This window comes from Nycticebus coucang, chromosome 12 (genome assembly GCF_027406575.1).
Source record: "Nycticebus coucang isolate mNycCou1 chromosome 12, mNycCou1.pri, whole genome shotgun sequence".
Taxonomy (NCBI): Eukaryota; Metazoa; Chordata; class Mammalia; order Primates; family Lorisidae; genus Nycticebus; species Nycticebus coucang.
In genome coordinates, this window is record NC_069791.1 from 48,830,331 (window position 1) to 48,850,394 (window position 20,064).

At 35.5% G+C, this 20,064-nt stretch overlaps 1 protein-coding gene across 1 annotated transcript in view; it reads left to right on the top strand.

The window, feature by feature from the left end:
• LOC128561803 (killer cell lectin-like receptor 2) overlaps positions 1–15,852 on the top strand; it is a 65,501-nt gene extending 49,649 nt beyond the window's left edge. Inside the window, exons 8-10 of the transcript XR_008373343.1 lie at positions 12,802–12,898; positions 13,140–13,223; positions 15,828–15,852. The gene's annotated coding sequence lies outside the window, so the exon portion shown is untranslated. The remainder of the gene's footprint in view (positions 1–12,801; positions 12,899–13,139; positions 13,224–15,827) is intronic.
• Positions 15,853–20,064: the final 4,212 nt, after the last annotated feature.

Consider the following 20,064-nt stretch of genomic DNA (forward strand, 5'->3'; position numbering starts at 1 on the left):
ATATCTTGAGTCAATGTTACTTTAAGAATTATTATTGTTATTTTTTCCGTGTTCCTAGGCTTTGGATGAAAGGTAGAAAAGAAAGGATGTCCTTGTCAGGGTCGCACAGAGGAATGTTCTCCACTCCGGGCCTTGTGGTGTACAGTGAGTGAGTGCCTGTGTTTGAGACTTCCTGTGTGGTTTTAGCTGAAATACCCCAGGTAGCTCCAGCTGCTTCTCTTCTTCTGGAGGGCTAGATATGTTTTTCGCCTCTCAGGAAGTATCTGAGTCTAATTTTATGTTTTACTTTCAGAGTTTTTTTTTGTTTTTTAGGATGATGGTGGAGGGTTGAGTAGGCATAGTGATCTAGAACTCACTCACATGTTATTTATTTTGTATTTAACCATTGGTTTAAATATGCTTTGACAATGCAATATCACATGATGACACTGGCTAGATTTTAACTAAGTGGGCCAAGAAGGGTGATGTGCTGGCAGGAAACTAGGTGGACGTGATGAAAATGCCTGTGCAAATCCTCTGGGTGAAGTAATTGGAACGCATCACTGAAAGTGAGTTCAGGGCTGTATCTCCAGGCTGTAAATTGACCCCTTTCTAGGTACTGTGCCGGCTCTTGGAGTTATTACCATCCAGGGAAGGGCGGCACTCTGTTAGATAACCTTTTTCAGGTATCAAAAATTGATGAGAGATGAGAGAAAAAACAAAGTATAATCATCTGTTTCTTATTTTATTTCTTGGTTTTGGAGACAGTTTTACTCTGACGCTCAGGCTAGAGTGTGTGGCATCTGCCTAGCTCACAGTGACCTCAACTTCCTGGGTTCAAGTGATCATCCTGCTCAGCCTCCTCAGTAGCTGGGACTACAGGTGTTTGCCAAAATGCCCAGCTATTTTTTCTGGGCCTCGTTCTTGCTAGGCTGGTCTGAAACTCCTGAGATCAAGCTATTTTTCCGCGTTGGCCTTCCAGAGTGCTAGGATTACAGGTGTGAGCCATTGCTCCCAGTGGTGTGTTTCTTATTCTATGGAAATATAAAGAAATCCTGTTATTTGTGATAACACTGATAAAACTGGAGGACATTATGTTAAGTGAAATTAGACACCGAAAGACCAGCATAATCTCACTTATATGGAATCCCAAAATGTTGAACTCATAGTGACAGAGAGTAGAGTGGTAATTACCAGGTGTTCAGGGTTGAGGGGGAGACACATTGGTCAAAGGGTACAAACTTTCATTTAGGGGATGAATAGGTTCTGGAACCGAGCCTAATGTACAACATGGCCACTGTAGGGTAATAATAACAATGTATAGTATACTTGAAACCTGCCAAGACAGTGGACCTCAAGTGTTCTCACCACACACACACCTGAAATGCTAGCTAGTTGAGGTGATTGTTATGTTAGCTTGATTATAGTAGTTATTTCATAATATACGTCTATCAAAACATCATGTTGAACACTTTAAATATATACGATTTTTTATTTGTCAATGATACTTCAACAAAGCTGAGAAAAAATCCAGTAAGACACCAAATACAAGATCCAACATATTCCCATTTTGTATCTAGGTTAAGGAAGAATTTCATATTCAGGTATGCTCTTACTTATGAACATTTAACCTCTGACTGTTAAACTTTTTATTTTCTCATTTTTATTTATGCCACCCAGGAATTCGAGGTGAGTGATTCTTCACTGCTGTGACTCATTGGATTCCAGGGCTAGCACCAGGGGATTTCAAACTTGCCTTTGCATTTGAAGCACCTGAAAAGCTTGTTAAACTATAGGTTATTGAGCCACGCTTCAGAGTTTCTGAATCAGTGATTTTAGGATGGAGCCCAAGATTTTGCATTTTTAACAGTTTCCAGGTGATGTGTATATTGCTGGTCCTGGGAATACACTTGGAAAACTTTTCCTCTAGTATATATATTCAGTTATCTCACAGTGATAATTGTGCTTACAAAGTCCTAATTATGTTACCAGAACCCTTTGGTCACCTGAGAATTCCTTCCTTGGAGCTGCTTTCTCTGGTAGGGAAAAGTTGCCATTCATTTCTTAGATGAAGTCCCAATTGGCCTTTCCTTTTCAGAGTCACATTTTCTGATTACCCACCCCGCCCCTCACGCCCCACCACCCTGCCTAGAATTTGCTCTTTTAAGGTTCTCCTCTTCTTTCTCTGGTAGTGACAGAAGTCCCTGAACTTAACATACATGTATGGGGGTCATTTAGCATATATGTGTTTTAGGCTATATTTTTAAGTTCTAATCAAAGGTATTAGAATTGATCTATGATTCAAATGTACAGTTGTTCCTTACCTTAGAATCACCAAAAATTAAAATACCTTTTTTTTTTTTTTTTGCCTGAGTTGCTAAACATCATGGAACACATTACTGGAGTTTCTTAATCATGTTCTCGAGTTGCCATGTGCTCTTCCCCGCTGTATTTAGCTGATGACAAATATGACACATGAAATGAAAAGAATGTGTTCATCATTCTGAAATCATAACAATGTGCAGATTCAACATCTGGATGTCTAAATTAAAGATTATAATTAAAAATTGTATTCTATATGAGGACTAAGAAAATCACTTAAAAATTCACTAAAAACTCTACGAGTCATTTTTGTTTTCTTGTTCAATGAAATGAATTGTTTTTAAAAATACATTATAGATTATTTATGAAAAGATAAAGTTGCATTTTATCTTTTGTAAGTACAAAGAAGGTTTTTTTTTTGTAGAGAAGAGTCTCACTTTACCACCTTCAGTAGAGTGCCATGATGTCACAGGACTCACAGCAACCTCTAGCTCTTAAGGTTTTTAAAAACTGAAAATGTTATATACCAGCTATAGTCTATGAATGTATATCAGTAGGAAATAAGAGAAAGATAAATAGGTACAGAGAAGACAGAAGTGTCTTCTGTCTCCTTGGTAAAGTAGGATTATACTATATATGCTATGCTTTCATTGTAAAAAGGTATTGCTTTATTTTAGCAGGATCTAGTAGAAAATAAGACACAAAATTAAACCGCATGATTTAATGCATCAATTTAACATTTTATTAATATGTTATTCCTCGATTTTATCTCTTAAGATTAAGACAAAATATTGCCAATATTTTACAAAAGATATTGAAATCTTTGGCTTTTATTCTTTTATGTTTTAATTTTAGTATTTATTGTTTCCCTCTGAGAAAAATGTGAGAACTTTAACATTTTTATATCTCTTTCCTCAATTATCAAATTCTTAAATTATAAAATTATTTTTTATTGTTATTAAATGAATAAAATTCACACTGAGTTTTATAATCATAATTTTCAGATTTGTATAGTTCAATATTTAAGCTGATTTAGGACCACCAGGATTAATTTTCTATGCCCGATTTCTTTATTTTGATTCAATTTTTTAAATTAAGAAACCACATTGGTTTAGCAAGGTGGCCACTAATGCTTAATATTTCATAAATATTAAAGATTTTATTCTACCAGAGCAAGATTATAATGCTAATTCAGAAATGTTTTAAAAGAAACTGAACCATTTGAATTAAAAAAAAATCATTTTGCATGATCTAGAAAATAGAAAGCCAAAAGGTTGTTCTCATCTGACAACAAGACAAAAATATAGATAATTTACAAAATCATACATAGCTTTGAGTGCATCAGATAACTGAGGTCACAAGACAACCGAATTCTAAAGGGACATACACCTCTGAGGGCAGATGTGGCTCTCGTATGATTTTATTTTGGCAGAGTATGAGGAAGAGATGGCTGTCGTGAAATTAACAGACTCTGCAAGACTCAATGTGAACTTTCATGTGCCACTGAGAGTCATGGCTGAAAGGGAAGTCCATGCTCACTCTCCAGGGAGACTATAGGAATGCCTGGGACACGACGAAGCTGGGGAGAAGCCCCTCAGTAATGCAGAAGGATGAAACCTTGTCATTTCTCAGAGCCTTTTCTCACATAAAGCAAGCAAGAGCTATAAAAGACCAAGAGAGGACCAACAACTTGTTCCCAGGGACCAGGCAAAGTATGACTGCTCTGAGGAAGAGGCAGAAGCTAAAAGCTTTCTTCCCTTGGTGGAGTAGGTAGGATAAACCTCTCTGATTCTCCTGGCTGTGGAAAAAAATAAAGTGATGCACAGAAAGGACTAGAAGTAAAATCTCTTTGTAGCTGAGAAAAGGGAAGGAAACCACCCTTGCTCCGACCACAAACCTTGCACCCACAGCTTTAACACACAACAGCAATTACCGCTTGAGGAAGGGCAGGAAACTCTTCCATTATTAGTCCTAGACAGAAACATTCTGTTGAGAGAAGAGTAAAAGATAAAGATGTTCAACCCTGAGAAAGGGGCAGGAAGCCCTCTGTGTCAAAGATTCCACAGTGACACAGACAGAGACCTGCTATGCCTGTGGAAAAGAAATTCTGTTCCACCCAAGACTTTCCACAGACACAAGGAGGGGCTTGACTGCTAAGAAGGAAAATCAGAAGTGGTGAGAAATCCACACTCCTGAGGCCAAGGCACACAGGGTCTGCCGGAGACTGAGGCTTGACCAGAAGCATCTAGAATTTCTCCTTCCTCCCAACACAAGCCACAAGAAACAACCACTGGGGGGAGGAGCAGGAGTTTAGAGAGAGAAGCAGCCATTCAGGGTGCAGGTGCGCAAGGCTTTCTGAAACCAGGAGGACACTAAGAAGAACCTCCTGTCCCCAGACCCTGCACTAAGCACGGGGTAGCAGCAGCACATTGCTGGAAGAATTTCAAATCTGTTGTGTGCTGCAGGTGACCACAGAAACAATGAAACGTAAACCAGCTCAAGGCCTTATGCAAATAGACTTACAGAAAAAGAGCTGTTTCCAAATCTGGCCTGACATGCAATGTATGCCATTCAATAAAAACCATTATTAGACACAAATACATGGAAAGCAAGAAAATGACCAATTGTCAGAAGATAAAGTAGCTGAAACAAACTCAGGTATGTCCAAGATGTTGGAATTATCACAAGAAACTTAAAATCATATGTCAAATAAATAAAATAATGTGTCAAAAAAACTAATGGAAAATTTAAAATAACGTATGAACATATGGTGACATTTTTCAAATAGATGAAAACTGTATATGTGTGTGTGTAGCCAAATGAAAATGCCAGGGATAGAACTATGATATCAGAAATAAAAAAGTCTTTCAATGGACTTATCAGAAAACTGGACACAGGATACAAACAACAACTGAATTCAAAGATAGATCAATAGAAATGATCTCAAATAAACCACGAAGATTTTTTAAAACAGAGCGAAAAATAACATGTCATCCAAGATTTTGGGGATAAAAAGGATTATAATTTTTCATCTGAAGCTATGCAAACCAGAAGATGATAAAGTGACACCTTTGTGACATGAGAAGAAAATTCTGGTAATTACTACTATAGAGATAATGAAGAATATTGCATAATGTTGCAGGGATCAAGGCAGTAAGATGACACTTCTCTCTCTCTGAGATAAAAGATCTGAAGATACGTAAAGTCCAAACTGACAGACCTGAAAGGAAAATTAGGAAAATCCTCAATTATAGTTAAACAAAACATATCTCTGTCAATAATTATCAGAGTATTTAGACAAAAAAATCATCAAGGATATAGAAAATCTGGAAGAGCAGTCTCCACCAAGTAGAAATGACTAACATAGATAGAGTATTCCATTCAACAATAGGAGAAAACATTCTTTTCAAATTGATATGGAATAGTCACTAAAATAGACTAAATTTTGGGACAGAAAAGGTCCACAAAGTTAAAATAATTAAATCGTGTGTAGCATGTTCTCTGACCATATTAGAATTAATTAAAAAATCAACAACAGAAAGATATCTGAAAATCCCCAAATACATAAAAAATAATGTATTTATAAATAATACCTATGTAAAAATAAATTATAATATAAATTAGAAAATATTTTGAGTTGAATGAAAATAAAAGTGAAATATAGCAAATTTGTGTCACTAGCTGAGCTGCGCTCAGAAGGAAATCAGAAAATGCTCTTCAGGAAAAAAAAAGAGATAAGAAATCAATTATCCAAAATTACACCTTTAGAATTAAAAATAAGAACAAATAAGTCCCAAAGTAAGCAGAAAAAAGGAAGTAAGGAAGGTAGCAGAAATGTCTGAAATAGGAAACAGAAAAGCAATAGAGAAAAATAAGCCAAAAGCTGATCCTTTTAATATATTACCATAATTCTTCAAAAATGTGAGAAGGCAACAATGAGCAGTACCAGAAAGGACAGACAGCAGTATAGATGCAGCAGAAATCTGAAGAATAATAAATATTACAAAGATTTTTTATCCTAATAAATTTAGTAAAATATAAACAATGAATTTCTTGAAAGATAAATTCTCAGAGTTAACTTAATAAAAAAAGTTTGGTGGGGGAAGAGAAAGATGGCCAAATAGAAACCTTCAGTGATGATTCCTCCACAAAAACACCAAATTCAACAACTATCTACACAAGCATTCACCTTCAGAAGAACCAAAAATTAGATGAGTGCTCATACTACCTGGTTTTAAGACTGTATCAAGAAAATAGGTGCTGAAGAGGGCAGAAAAGACAATCTTGCATTGCCAGCTCAGCCACAGTAAAATGAAGTACCAAGCAAACCCCTGAAGTCCCTGAATCCAAGCCTTAGTTTTCAGATGTCAGTTCTGGACTTTCCCTGGGCCAGAAAGAAACATGTTGACCTAAAAGGAAGGACTCAGCCCTGGATGAATCCACCACCTGCTAACTAACCAACAGTCACCACAGGCTTTGGTTGAGACTGTGTTGACATCAGGTGTGACCTGGTGCTGATGACAAGGGAGTGCTCATGTCATTCCTTCTTCCATTCCAGCATCCCAGCACAAAGAGTAAGGGAAGAGAGTGAGAGGCTTTGCCTGATAATCCAAGCAATTCTTCCATATCTTACCTACCACGTCCCTAAGGTGGTACCACCAGAAGTCTGCAAGGGTCGCAGCATTACTGGTTTTGAGGCACTCCTAGTGCTGCTATGACTGCAGTGACCAAGGACTTAGACCATAACACTCAATTCTCTTTGAATACCTGGAAAGTGTTCTCAAGAAGGACAGATCCAAATAAACCCCCTAAATGCAAAGTTTAAAATAAATACCTATCCTTCAATGCCCAGACATGGATGAACATCTATAGGAAATCAAGAACACCCAGGAAGATAGGACTTCAGCAAACAAACTAAGGTGTCAGTGACCAATTCTGGAGGGCTAGGTTTAGGTGACCTTTCAGAAAAAGAATTCAGAATAGCTGTCCTGAAGAAGCTCAATGAACAAGACCACAGGTAAGGAACTCAGAAGCTTATCAGAGAAATTTAAAAAAGAGATTGAAATAATAAAAAGCACATCAAGCAGAAATTCTGGAGGTTAAGGATTCAATTGACAAAGAAATGCATCAGAGTCTCTTGGTAGAAAAATGACCACGCAGAGGGTCTGAAGTAGGCTATTTGAAAAGATAGTCCGAGAGAAAAAAGAAAAAATAATAGAAAAGAATGAATCACACCTACCTGCTGTAGAAAATAGCTTCCAAAGGGCAAATCCAAGAGCTATTGGCTTGAAAAAGGAGATAGAGGAAGAAACTGGGATAATCACTAAGGCAAAACTATAACAGAAATGCTCCCAACTAATTTGAGATTAATACACTAATACAATAGTTACTGAACTAAGATTACACATGGAAATAGTCTAAGGACTGGAAATAAAGCAAAATACTTCTCTTCATCTCTTTCATTCCTAGTTCACACAAGTTCCTATTTATTTCCTAAGCCATTTGTTCCTCTTTTTACATTATAATACAACCAAAATTTTTAGGTTAATGATTTCTTTATAATCATTTAACTTCTACCAATTTAAAGATAAAACATAGGTGAAAATCGAAGTATATAAGAAATGAATAATATAAAAAATTTAAAAAACTTAATACATTTTTCTCTTGGACCTTTGTTTTCAGAAAATTATTTCAAAATTTTATGCACCCTCCTTGCTTTAAAGTCCACATTAATTAAGGTGTGTCCTGATATCTTTCTGTTATGTTCTGTTTATGCTATTGTGACCTTTTTTCTCTCTCTCCTATTTTATGTACTTATTCATTTATTTCATTGTGGGATTGTGTCTTGGTTTTTGCTAACCTGATCATTTTTTCATTGAATATCCTTCAGTTTCTTTTTAAATTTAAAATAGCTAGGTAGAGTGGATGTAAAATAGTGAAAAATGAGTAATATATCCATGGACCTTAAAACGTAAATAAAAACTGAAGAAGAAAAGAGCTATAGGAAACATTTTAAGAAACATTAAAAGTACATTGACAGCTTTGGGTGCAAAAGTGTGTGGATATTTGAAGGACAGGAAAGAGCTTTGGGGAAAATGTCTTTATAATCAACCACTTAACAATATTCTCATTCTTTACATAAAAATAATTATAAAATTGAAGTACTCACAAACAATCAGATGTGGTATATCTATACTCTGACAACAATATTTTATATTTTCACTTGTAAATATTGTTTATAAAACATTTAAACCTGTGTAGCTTTGCTAGATTTTCTAGAACCTGTTTATTTGTTTTATTTAATAAGCCTGGGAGCTTACTATTAAAGCCTCAAGAGCTAAAATTGCTAATAATTGCTTCTCTTTAGTAGTTGCCTCAAATCTTTAGGGATATGTATATGTCATCTGATCTGTTAATATTACACAATGATAAATATTAGCCTATACAACTCTTCAAAAGAGAAGAAGCAGTGCATTTCAATAAATACATGCTAATTTTTATAGTCAACTTGCCACTTGGTTCATAACCTATAAAGATATTATTAAATACATTTCTGTTAATATGATTTTTCAAACTCTCAGATGTTTGGGTGAATACTTATTTCTTTTCTAGACATTATAACTCTAGGATTTTTCTCTTTCTTTTTTTATTTTTATTTTTTTGCCATGATGGGTGCAATCTGTTTATCGATGAATTACCCAAAGCTCAAATTCCCTATGATGAAGTTAAATGTAATAGGAAAAGTTTAAATGGTTTGTTGATGTGATTATGTCTGCATAATCAAAACAAATGCAGTTTTGTTTTGTTTTGTTCTGAGACCGAGTCTCACTCTGTTGCCCAGGGTAGAGTACCATGGCATCATCATAGTTCACAGCAACCTCAAACTCCTGAATTCAAGTGATCTTCTTCCTCAGCTTCCCAAGTAGTAGGGACTCCAGACATGTGTCATCATGACAGGCTAGTTTTTCTATTTTGAATAGAGACAGAATCTCACTCTTGCTCAGGCTGGTCTTAAACTCCTGAGCTCAAGCATTACACCTGCCTCAGCCTCCCAAGAAGGCTAGAATTATAGGTATGAGCCACAGTGCTGGTCAGAAATACAGTTTTATATTTAAAAATTTGTTTTCTTGTTATTTACATATAACATTTACATACAGTCCACAGAAAAAATAAAAAACAAACCAGTTAGCTAGGAAAATACATAACCTTAAAATAAGATTTAGCTTATAATTTGGCATTGTTAGAAAGAATATTTATTGAAAACCAATTGTAATATATTTATACTATAAGAATACATAGAAGAAATGTTTGGAAATGTTAAAAGTCATCATCCTTATGTTACAGAATTATGAGTATCTAATACATTTTCAACATGCATAGAATAATTGTATAATATGAAAACCTCATGCTATTATATAAGCTTTTGCTGATTATTTTTGTTAATTTCTTTTTGCCATTTGACATGATGCTCTTCAATAATGTCCTTAAAATTTATTTTCACTGAAAGAATTTGCCTGTCTTTTTTATTTTCTATAATGTTTGCTGTTCATGAAGATTTTAAAAAGAATGACTAGTGTCCAATTTTGGGTTTTAGGTTTAGGCATTTTGATTCTTTTCTCTCTATATAAACAGTAGTCCCTAGGTATAATGTAATTTATCCAAATACCCAGAAATTATTGAATGGGGACTGATAGATAATTTCAGAAAAAGGTTTTATCTTTATTTTTACTAGTGTGGTAGAGGTAAAGAGTTTTCTGATAAAGCACCCGAGATAGATTAGAAATTAGAAAGGATGTATTAATGCAATACAACTTGAATTTTTATTTTTTGAACCTCAGAATTTTTTATGTCATTAAATTGAGGAGAGTCCACATCATAATTAATAAGAGATAAATTTATCTCATATTTACGTATATTTAGAAAAAAAGCAAGATTCTACTACTATACAAAAATACATACACATGCAATTATGTGTGTACATATATATATATGTTTTATTTGTTCATGCATTTTGGATAAAATTAGCATTATTTTAGAAACTTGAACTGAAATAAATAATAAACACAAAGTCCAGAGGTAGGCTGGCTGTGAACATGGTGCAATAAGAATATCAGGAACCTAAATTGTGTTTAATCTCTCTGCCCTACCATACTCAACATCTATTTCATCCCTATGCTGATTCTACTACTCGTAACTGTGATAAGGCTGTCATAGGTCCAGCATCGAAGTCTACACAGAATACCCAGACCACAGAGGGGACCATCTCTTCTTCTGTCTTTTGTAAAAGACAAAGAATTTTCACAGAATTCTTCTGCAGACTTCCCCTATGTCTTACTGATAAGATCTGGGTCTTATTCTAATTTCTGAACCAAGTCAGTAACAAGGTAAAGAGGATGGTCATGGATGACTTCAGCTAAATAACTGGAAGAGAGTGGATGTTGGGAAATCGATAAATTTGGCAACTACACTAACAAATCTACTTATAAGAAAAGACTAATTTTTTTAAGATAGTTAAAATTTCCACTTCTATTAATTGAATGATCTTTCTATTTGGACCCTGATTTGATGGCAAATTTATACTTTTTTTTTTAGAACAACCATAGGCATTATCTAATTAATCACAGAATAGAGTCATAGATACATGTATTATATAATACCTAATAATTATTAATAAAAGGACAAAAAAGTTGGATAAAAAATTAAAATACAAACACATTTGTACAGTATGAAATGTTTTACACTAAAAATCAATTTATCCATCTTGGTTTTGCTTTAGTATTATATTAACATCAACTTTTTGACACAAAATTATAAACTTGACGTTGTTTAGTCTAACCTTTATTAACTTGTGAAAATTGGAGAAGTCATTTTCTTAAGGCCAAATTTGTGGCATAACAAAGTTTAGAACTCTATCTCCTAGATGCAAGCTCAAAGTTACTTCAGAAAATCTGGAGCTCGATTTGTTTTATGGAATGCTGAGCATCAAAGATTATGGACCTGGTGCAGTGGCTTGTGCCTGTAATCCTAGCATTCCAAGAGGCCAAAGTGAGAGATTCCCTTGTGGCCTGAGCAAGAGAGAGACCCTCATCTCCAGTAAAAATAGAAAAATTGGCTGAACATTGCAGCGGCACTTCTACTCCCAGCTACTGAGGAGGCTGAGGCAGGAGGATGCTTGGAATTTGAGATTGAGCTCAGAAGTTTGAGATTGCAGTGAGTTATTATCATGCCACTGAACTTCATCTCTAGCAACAGAGTGAGACTTTTTCTCAACAACAACAAAGAAAAAGAAGATAAGAAAAGAAAAGATTATGACTTTTTGATTGTTCACACTTTCCTAAAATAGCTAACTCTCACTGTCTACCTTGTTTCAGAGTAGATTTGTCATTACATTCTTTAAAAACCCAATCATATCTTGCTAAAGAGAATATATTTATCTTTCCTTAGCATCACTAGTTAATTCAGACGAGAATTTTTTTTAATTGATTCAGAATTGTTTTTCTTCTTTTTACTTATGGTTTTCCAGCGGACAGAAGTGATTTTATGTTTTTTGCAGAAATGTTATTTATATGAATTAAATGTAGGCAAAGAATTTTATGTTTGGAGATACACACACATGCAAATAAATACACATGGATTTGAACTAAAGACTATTGCTTATTAGCTGACATTGGGAGTATTAAATACCGTATATTCTTTTTTTAAAAAATTAAATCTTAGCTGTGTACAATAATGCAATCATGAGGTACAATGTGCTGGTTAAATACCATATATTCTTTGAGGATCAATTTTCCTCATCTATAAATTGAAAAAAAAAAAAAAAACAAAAACATCACTGCAGGGTTGTTAGAATTACAAGTGATGCCTCACTAGGCTAATATTACTTTCGTAAATCTCCTTTCTTTGAATCAGATGATTTCTTCATTTTCCTCACACTCTAAATAGGAGTCATAAACTTTAGTGACAATAAGATTAAAGGGATAAGATAAATGAACAATAAGGTTGGTATAAAACAATATGGCAAGTTGGGGACTTTGTCTAATTGAAGTGTGTGTTCTTCCTAAATGAGATGACTCTATCCAACATCATGTTACAGTGTAATTTGGGCCTAAAACAGGCACTAAGTGATCAGATATAATTATTCAAGAGAAGATACAAATCTGTGTATTTATGTGCAAAATACGTCAATTTCTAAATTTTGGCAACTAAGTAAATTTCTTTAAAAATAGCCTAGAAGCTCACTAGAATATGTCCATAAGCTGTTACAGACATTATTTAGCCACATAGGCTCTCTATTCTAAAACACCACAAAGAGAAATTTAAAAAATATTTTTTCCTGATATTCCTAATTAAATAGTTATTTTAATTCATTTTTCTAGAAAATCATGTGTATAATTCATTTTGTTTTCCCATTTTGTTATGATGAATGTTCCCATTTTTACTGAAGTAATTATGCCTTTGAAAACATTGCTAAGGATTATTGCCGTGTTTTTTTGACTACAGCCCTGAGAAATGAAGGAGGAGAGGGTGACATACACTGACCTAAAATTCCCCATTTCAAAGAAACAGAACAGAAGACATCCAGCTCACAAAAGGAGAGGTAAAGTGTTTTCTGAAAACCTAATGTCAAGTAGGAAAAGAATGAAATCACAATAATTGCCTTCATAAGTATATGATATCATATATCTGGTTCTTTATATATTGAGAAGTGTGTTTGTGTACTATTCAACGTGATTTGTGATCAGAGTAAATAGAGATTTTTGTCTTAAACTCCAGAATATTCATTTTGCTCTAACTTTGAGGGCATGTTCACTATATATTCTACCTTTGATTTTGTACAGGATTTCCGTGGCATATTGTTGCAGTCATCCTGGGAATAATGTGTTTTTTCCTCTTGCTGGAAACTGGAGGCTTAGGATATATGTGTGAGTGTCAGCTACATGTATTTCTTTGGAGAACAATTATCCAGAATGAAAAATGAGACGCTATATAACTGCCAAATGTCTACTGAACCTTTGTAAACTGTGAAGTTCTGTAGACATATTAGCAATCATGACAATAATGATGATGATATTGATAATGATGATTATTCCGTTGTTTTTTTTTTCTATAATTTAGTTCTTATTCCAGAGAAAATACTGTAGAGTCAGTACAAGAAGCTTTGAGCAGATGTGGGGCATGTTGGGTTTATGAAAATTAGGACAACTTAAGGGGGTGGCCAGCGTAGGCAGACGGTCACCTAGGGTGGTTCTACGGTAGTGTATAGCCATGGATTACACAAACATTTCACTGATAAGTACAATATGACTTATTATAACTTAGTTTTAGTGTTAAATGCAGTTTTCATATGACCAGTGAATTGGGAGGATCTTTATTTGAATATAGTTGAAATTATGCATAAAATACAAAAGAGAATAAACATATCTGTTTTCTGTATGAATCAAATGTTATCCATCACTTTTGATATATTTCACATCTGTATAATTTTTTCTCTTTCATGATTATTATTTTTTATTTAATTTTAATTTTAATTTTTAAAGAGACAGGATCTCACGATATTGCTCAGACTGGAATGCAGTGGCTATTTACAGATGTGATTCCCTTACTGATCAGCATAGGAATTTTGAACTGTTCCATTTCTGACCTGATATAGTTCACTCCTCCTTAGGCAACCTGGTGGCTGGTGGTCCCTGCTCTTGGGGGGGGGGGTGTCATCATATTAATGCCAAAATTAGTGTGGACACCCAATCAGCATAGTACACTATAGCCCAGAACTCCTATACTCAAGCAATCCTCCTGTCTCAGCCTCCCAAGTAGCTGGGACCACATGCCCACCACCATGTCCTGCATTTTCATGATTGTTATTTATTATTTGGTTCATTCAGTCAATAAGCAACTCATCTTTTATGAGTTAGAATTATATCTGGCATCAAAGATAAAAAAATTAAAAAAAAAACAGCTTTCAATGAACTCAGTTGAAAGGGATCTTCTTGTAAAAAAGTGAAGCAGACTTAAAAATGAAATATAGGGGCTGTGATAATGGCATGAAGAGAGCAGATGAAGGGTTCATAACTTCCCAAGGTCAAGAAAGCTTCCCTGCAGGAGATAATAGTTAATGGGAAGTAGGACAGGTAGGAATTAATCGGGAGGTTGAGGGTAGAGAAGACTCATCTAGGGGGAATAAATAACACCAATAAAGGACAGATTAGTTGTTGTGAGTATTGCAAGCAGTTTCCGGGTAAAGATAAAGGTGGCTAGAAATGAGTTTGGACATTTATGTAGCTTTCTGAAGGTCTTTTATACTATGTTAAGTATTTTCAGATTTCCTCTAAAAACTAAGGAAACTGACAATTTTAAGTAAGGGAAAAAATGTGAGAAGATATGGATTTTGGAAAGATCATTCTCAGCATCCTGGAAAGTGAATGGGGGTATGTGAGAGGAGATTGTTTTTGGAGTCAGGGTTAGTGACAATAACTGTCCAGATTGATGTCATGAAAGAAGGAAGGAAGGATAGTCAAACAAATGGGAAGTATTTAAGATGCAGTCAGGGAGAGGCAGGGATTGGTGATTCATTCCATTTTGTATCAAACTTATACACCTTGGTGGATATGATTCTATAAAATGTTATAGAAAACACAAGAAGAACATTAGGCTGTGGTTTATTTGTGCTGACACTGGTGAAGACTGAGGTGCTCATGGCATATCAGTAAAGATGACCCAAAGGACTGGATTGGTTTGCATCTGCAGAGAGACCTTTTGGAAATATTAGGTAGATAGCTAGAATTCTGGCTTTCCTAAAGAAAAAGGACAAGGATGGGCCCCTATAGCCACGTCTCACCTTAATTTTGTCTGGAGTGATTGCTCACACCTGGGGTGGACGGAACAACCTACCAAGCTGTCAATCAGAACTTAATGTGCCAACTGTGAGAGAATGTAGAAGACTGTGGGCCCAGCAACAGGTGCAATAGAATCTTAAAGGTGACCTAGAACAACCTTAAGACTAATCAGCATGTCATTAGCTTAAATCTACATTGCATCTCCCATGGATTCTCAGAGAGGCTCCTGGGAGGTCTACATGCGCAGTATGACTCTTGTTCCAAGGTGAACTATGAGGTAGGCCCAGCCCAGGATGTAAAAGAGGACCATCTGTTAGGGTGGTGCCTGTGGCTCAAGGAGTAGGGCGCTGGCCCCATATACCAGAGGTGGCAAGTTCAAATCTGGCCCCAGCCAAAAACTGCCAACTACCACCCCTCCACCCCACCAAAATCTCCTATAATTCAGGCCTCTTTGCTTTTCTTCTCATAACAGTGGAGGCCCCTTTGCTGCTTGTGGCAAAACGTATCTTGCTCTGTAAATTTTCTTACTCTGTAAACCTCTTTCTCTTCCCCAATAAACTTTGTTTCATACTTGCCTTACTTTGGGATGTCATGGACTTTCTTTGACCAAGAGCATTATAAGAATGGAGGATGAAGGCAACTGCCTGAAACTGTTAACCAGCCACTGTTAACCTGAATTTCCATTTCTTGCAGGGCACTGCTGGTCAGGGCTTAACAAGGCAGGGTGAGCCTACATGCTGACATCTGAAGATTGTTTATTCACTTCCAAGGCCAGCTGTCATAGATAAGTTGGGAAACTGGGCTCCATGGCACTGGTCAAGGACTCAGGGCACTCTGTTAACCCAGTGATCTATTGACTAACTATAAATTTAGTCTAGACTAGAAATGCTTTGAAGATATAACCACTTTAAGATAGAAAGATATTGTATAACTTTGTAACCTATGAAGAGGAATCTGTTTAACACATACTGTGATGGGTAATAACATGCTAGTATTTACTTTTACTGTGAGAATAAAAATAACAAAGAGAAAGAGGAAGCAGAGCAGTTTATTGGGGAGATAGCCCCACTGCTCTCCACAATTGCTGGCTTTTCTGTAAATAAAAGTGAAACTGCTGATCTCTCATCCAATTCTCCTTTGATTGACTTTTGTTGACAGGTGGACGGACTCCTTAGGATGGCAAGAAAACTCTGACTTTTTAAGAGAAAAGAAGCCACCTTCAAACCTGATAGTAATATACATAGGCCATCAGTATGAATACAGCAGGATTAGGATTAAATGTGGGGATCAAGACATATCTCTAGGTTGGAGATATGAATTGTGGATTTATCAATTAATATAGCAAATATTTGAAAACATGTTAGAGGAACGCAGAAGCCAGATCTTGTAAAAAGCTTATAAAATCAGGGAGGAGTTAATATATTAGAAGAGATTAGAATGATGATCTGTGGGATGAATCAACATTTAGAAGTAGATGGAATATGAGTAAAGAGTGAAAAAAACTAATGTTTTGATTAGACAAGTAGGAGGGAATCGAAAACAATACAACATTACAGAGAATAGGCTGAAGATAGTCAACAAAATAGCTTAGTGGTTACGATGCCAGCCACATACACCAGGGCTGGTGGGCTTGAACCCAGCTTGGTCCTGCTAAACAACAATGACGACTACAACAAAAGAATAGCAACACAATAGGTGTTGTGGCGGGTGCCTGTAGTCCCACTACTTGGGAGGCTGAGGCAAGAGAATCATTTAAGCCCAGGTGTTTGAGGTTGCTGCAAGCTGTGACGCCACAGCACTCTCCCAAAGGCAACACAGTGAGACTCTGTCTAAAGAAAAAAAAAAAAGATAGCCAACAAAGTATCATAATGGCCAAGAATATGCTTATTAAATTTGGTATTGAAAAGGTCACTAGTCATATTTGCTAGAGTAGATCAATGCAATGGTGGGTATGGTCAATGCCAGATTGTGATATCTAAAGATTATTGACAGATAATATATAACGTATTATATGGTAAATCAAGAGAACAATTACTATAGGATTTAGTATTATAGTCAAATTTTGGGAAGGGCTAGAAAGATTGGTACAGTCAAATATAGAAATAGGTTAATGTAATGGTTAAAGTCTTAGCTACAGGTTTGGGGAATAACTAACAGAATAACTAAATAAGCAAATGAAGTTTCTTGGAGCAATGTTCATAATGTCCTGGGCACCTGAGGTCTAAAGTTTGAAAAGAGCTCTTTTGTAAAGGGTCGGAAAACATAATAGGAATTTGGAGCAAAAAGTGACCTGAGATTATCACATGCGGGAGAAGAGAAACAGTGGAGGGAAAATGTTGAGGATAAAGAAGAGAAAGGGGATAGCTAGAGATAACAATTTCTTAGACTGTAACAGGGGATGAAATCTACACTAGAGGTGTGAGTTTCAGATTTGTTCAGTGGGAAGAGAAAATTTTTTTCTGTAGTGGATGGACCCTGTGTGTTTCTGGGAGGACAAGCCAGAAGGTGAGGGGATTTGTGCCTGTGTCACTATTTCTGTGAAGCCGGTGAGGCTGCCCTCGGAGACAGGGAGTCCAAGAGGAGCAGTGCACCATTTAGGGAACAGATTAAACAACTGGAATAGTATTTCAATGAGAAAAGGGTATGACTCAGTAAGTATGCTGTGTATTGTTGAGGGGCCAAATGCTGATGGAAACTGTAAATTGTGAGCAGCACTGATCTGCAACTCACAAGTAATAGTTTTGTTACTTTTTGTCATCTGGCTTTCAGATCCTTTCCTGAAGATAAGATGGTGAGTGATAGAATGTCCCAGAGCTGGCTACATCTCTAGATGATAGATGTACATGAAGTTTATGGTGCAAAAATGTTGGCTATCCTGACAAAATTACGTTTAATGTGCTGCACTTCGTGGGCTTCGATGGGCAATAAGAAAGGAGAAGGGAATTGATTAATCACAGAGAAATGGCAATATTAATATTTAGAAACCAGATGTCTCTGGTGTGTCTTTTTATCTCAGGTCCAGAACATGGACATTGGAGTGGATTGCTGAATTGGAGCAATACTTACATTTATAATAATTGAGTATATTAAGAGATCATGCAATGGATGTTGGTAGGTTTTTACAAGTAGATGCTGAATTTGACTGCACAATGGTGGGGAGGAGCAGAATTGAAAATGAGGAGACTCAGTTGTGTAACACATTTTTGATGAATCTTTTTTAAAACAGCCATACATTTTGCATTTTACTTTTTTTGGTCCTTGACTTTTTGAAAAGATTGCTATTGCTCTCGAAGAATTTTAGCTTTCTCTTTGCACATTAGGAGTAGCTGTGTGAGCTCTTTTCTCATGTGTATCCAGTGAATCCCTGATAAACCTGCACAAAGACAGAGGCAAGTCCCGTTAACTCTAAATACAAACACTCAATGAAATCACAACTTTGAAATAGTACTTTAAATATAGGTGACATAAAAATCAGCTAAAATTTTATTTCCAGATTATGTCTTCTGTTTTGTAAATGTTTATTACTGTTTTAAATACTATAAGTTACAAATAGTTTTATTTAAGAATACATTTTGAAACCCGATACTGTGGCTCACCCTTGTAATCCCAGCACTCTGAAAGGCTGAGGTGGGAGGATTGCTTGAGGGCAGGCTTTGCGACTAATCTGGGCAATATAATGAGATGCTCTTGCAACAACAACAACAACAAAAAAAATGACAAAAAAAAAAAAAAAGAAGAAGAAGAAGAAAAAAAGAAAGAAAGAAAGAAAAGAAAATTTAGGCAGGCGTGATAAAAAAAAGTTAGGTAGCTTGAAGTCCCAGCTACTAGGGAGGCTAAAGCAGGAGGATTGTTTGAGCCCAGGAGTTTGACACTGCAGTAAATTATAATCATGCCACTGCACTCCAGCCTGGGCAACAGAGTAAGACTTGACTCTAAAAAATAAAATAAAAATAAAAACTTATTTTAAATTTTGATACTTCAAAATATTTTATCCAAGTTTTTTCCTGATTGTACTTCCATTTCATCCACATCTTTTACATTATTAGTTAGAATTTCAGTCCATTATGATAACAAAGGATCTTCCATTAAAGCCGTTCATGATCTCAACTTTATCATGTAAAGTTTTACAGAAGTCCTGTAAAGACAAACCACGAGATACAGAAGACACAAAAGAGAAAAATATTTCTTCCCTAGAAATTAAACATCGCTCAGTTTTACCGCCTACTATAGGTATGTCCTGAATATTTAAACTAATAGCTGACAGATTTTGTTTTTCAAAAAATTACCCCCTTCTGTCTTATTTCAAATATGTAATTTTTAAATTTTATATTGATCTTTGGCAGGACTTTTAATTTTGCTCACATCATCAAGTCTACTTTTTTATTACAGTTAATTGAACACTTGATTTCACTAAAGAAACCCTTATCATATTGTCATATTGAATTGAGTATTTTACTAATATAAATCTCTAATTCATTTTATTTATTTTACTAATATTAATCTGTAATCTCCTAATATAAATTTCTTGGGATTAACATCATTTCCATATATTCACTTTAATGAATTTCTTGCTGCAGAAAGAATCATTCCACATTGGTGTAGTTTGTTTACACCCAAGAAGGCAAGATTTCTTAGTGCAATCCAAATAATGACCTTGGGTCTTTTAGAGATCATCTCTGGTTCAACAGTATTTTTTTCTGCAGAATTTGACAGAAGAGCTCTTCCCAACAGACAGACTTTGGGATAATCACCTGTTTTCTGGTCTTTCAGTCTGAAACAAGCAATGAAATATAAAAAAAAGTACCTAATACATAAGAAATCTCTAAATGATCTTGGGGCTGGGGTGGGGTTGGGTTTTTGTTTTCAAGGAAAAGCCTGTGCCTCAATCCAGTATCAAAGAAGGTGGTTCTGCTCTGGAGTAATGTGTTAC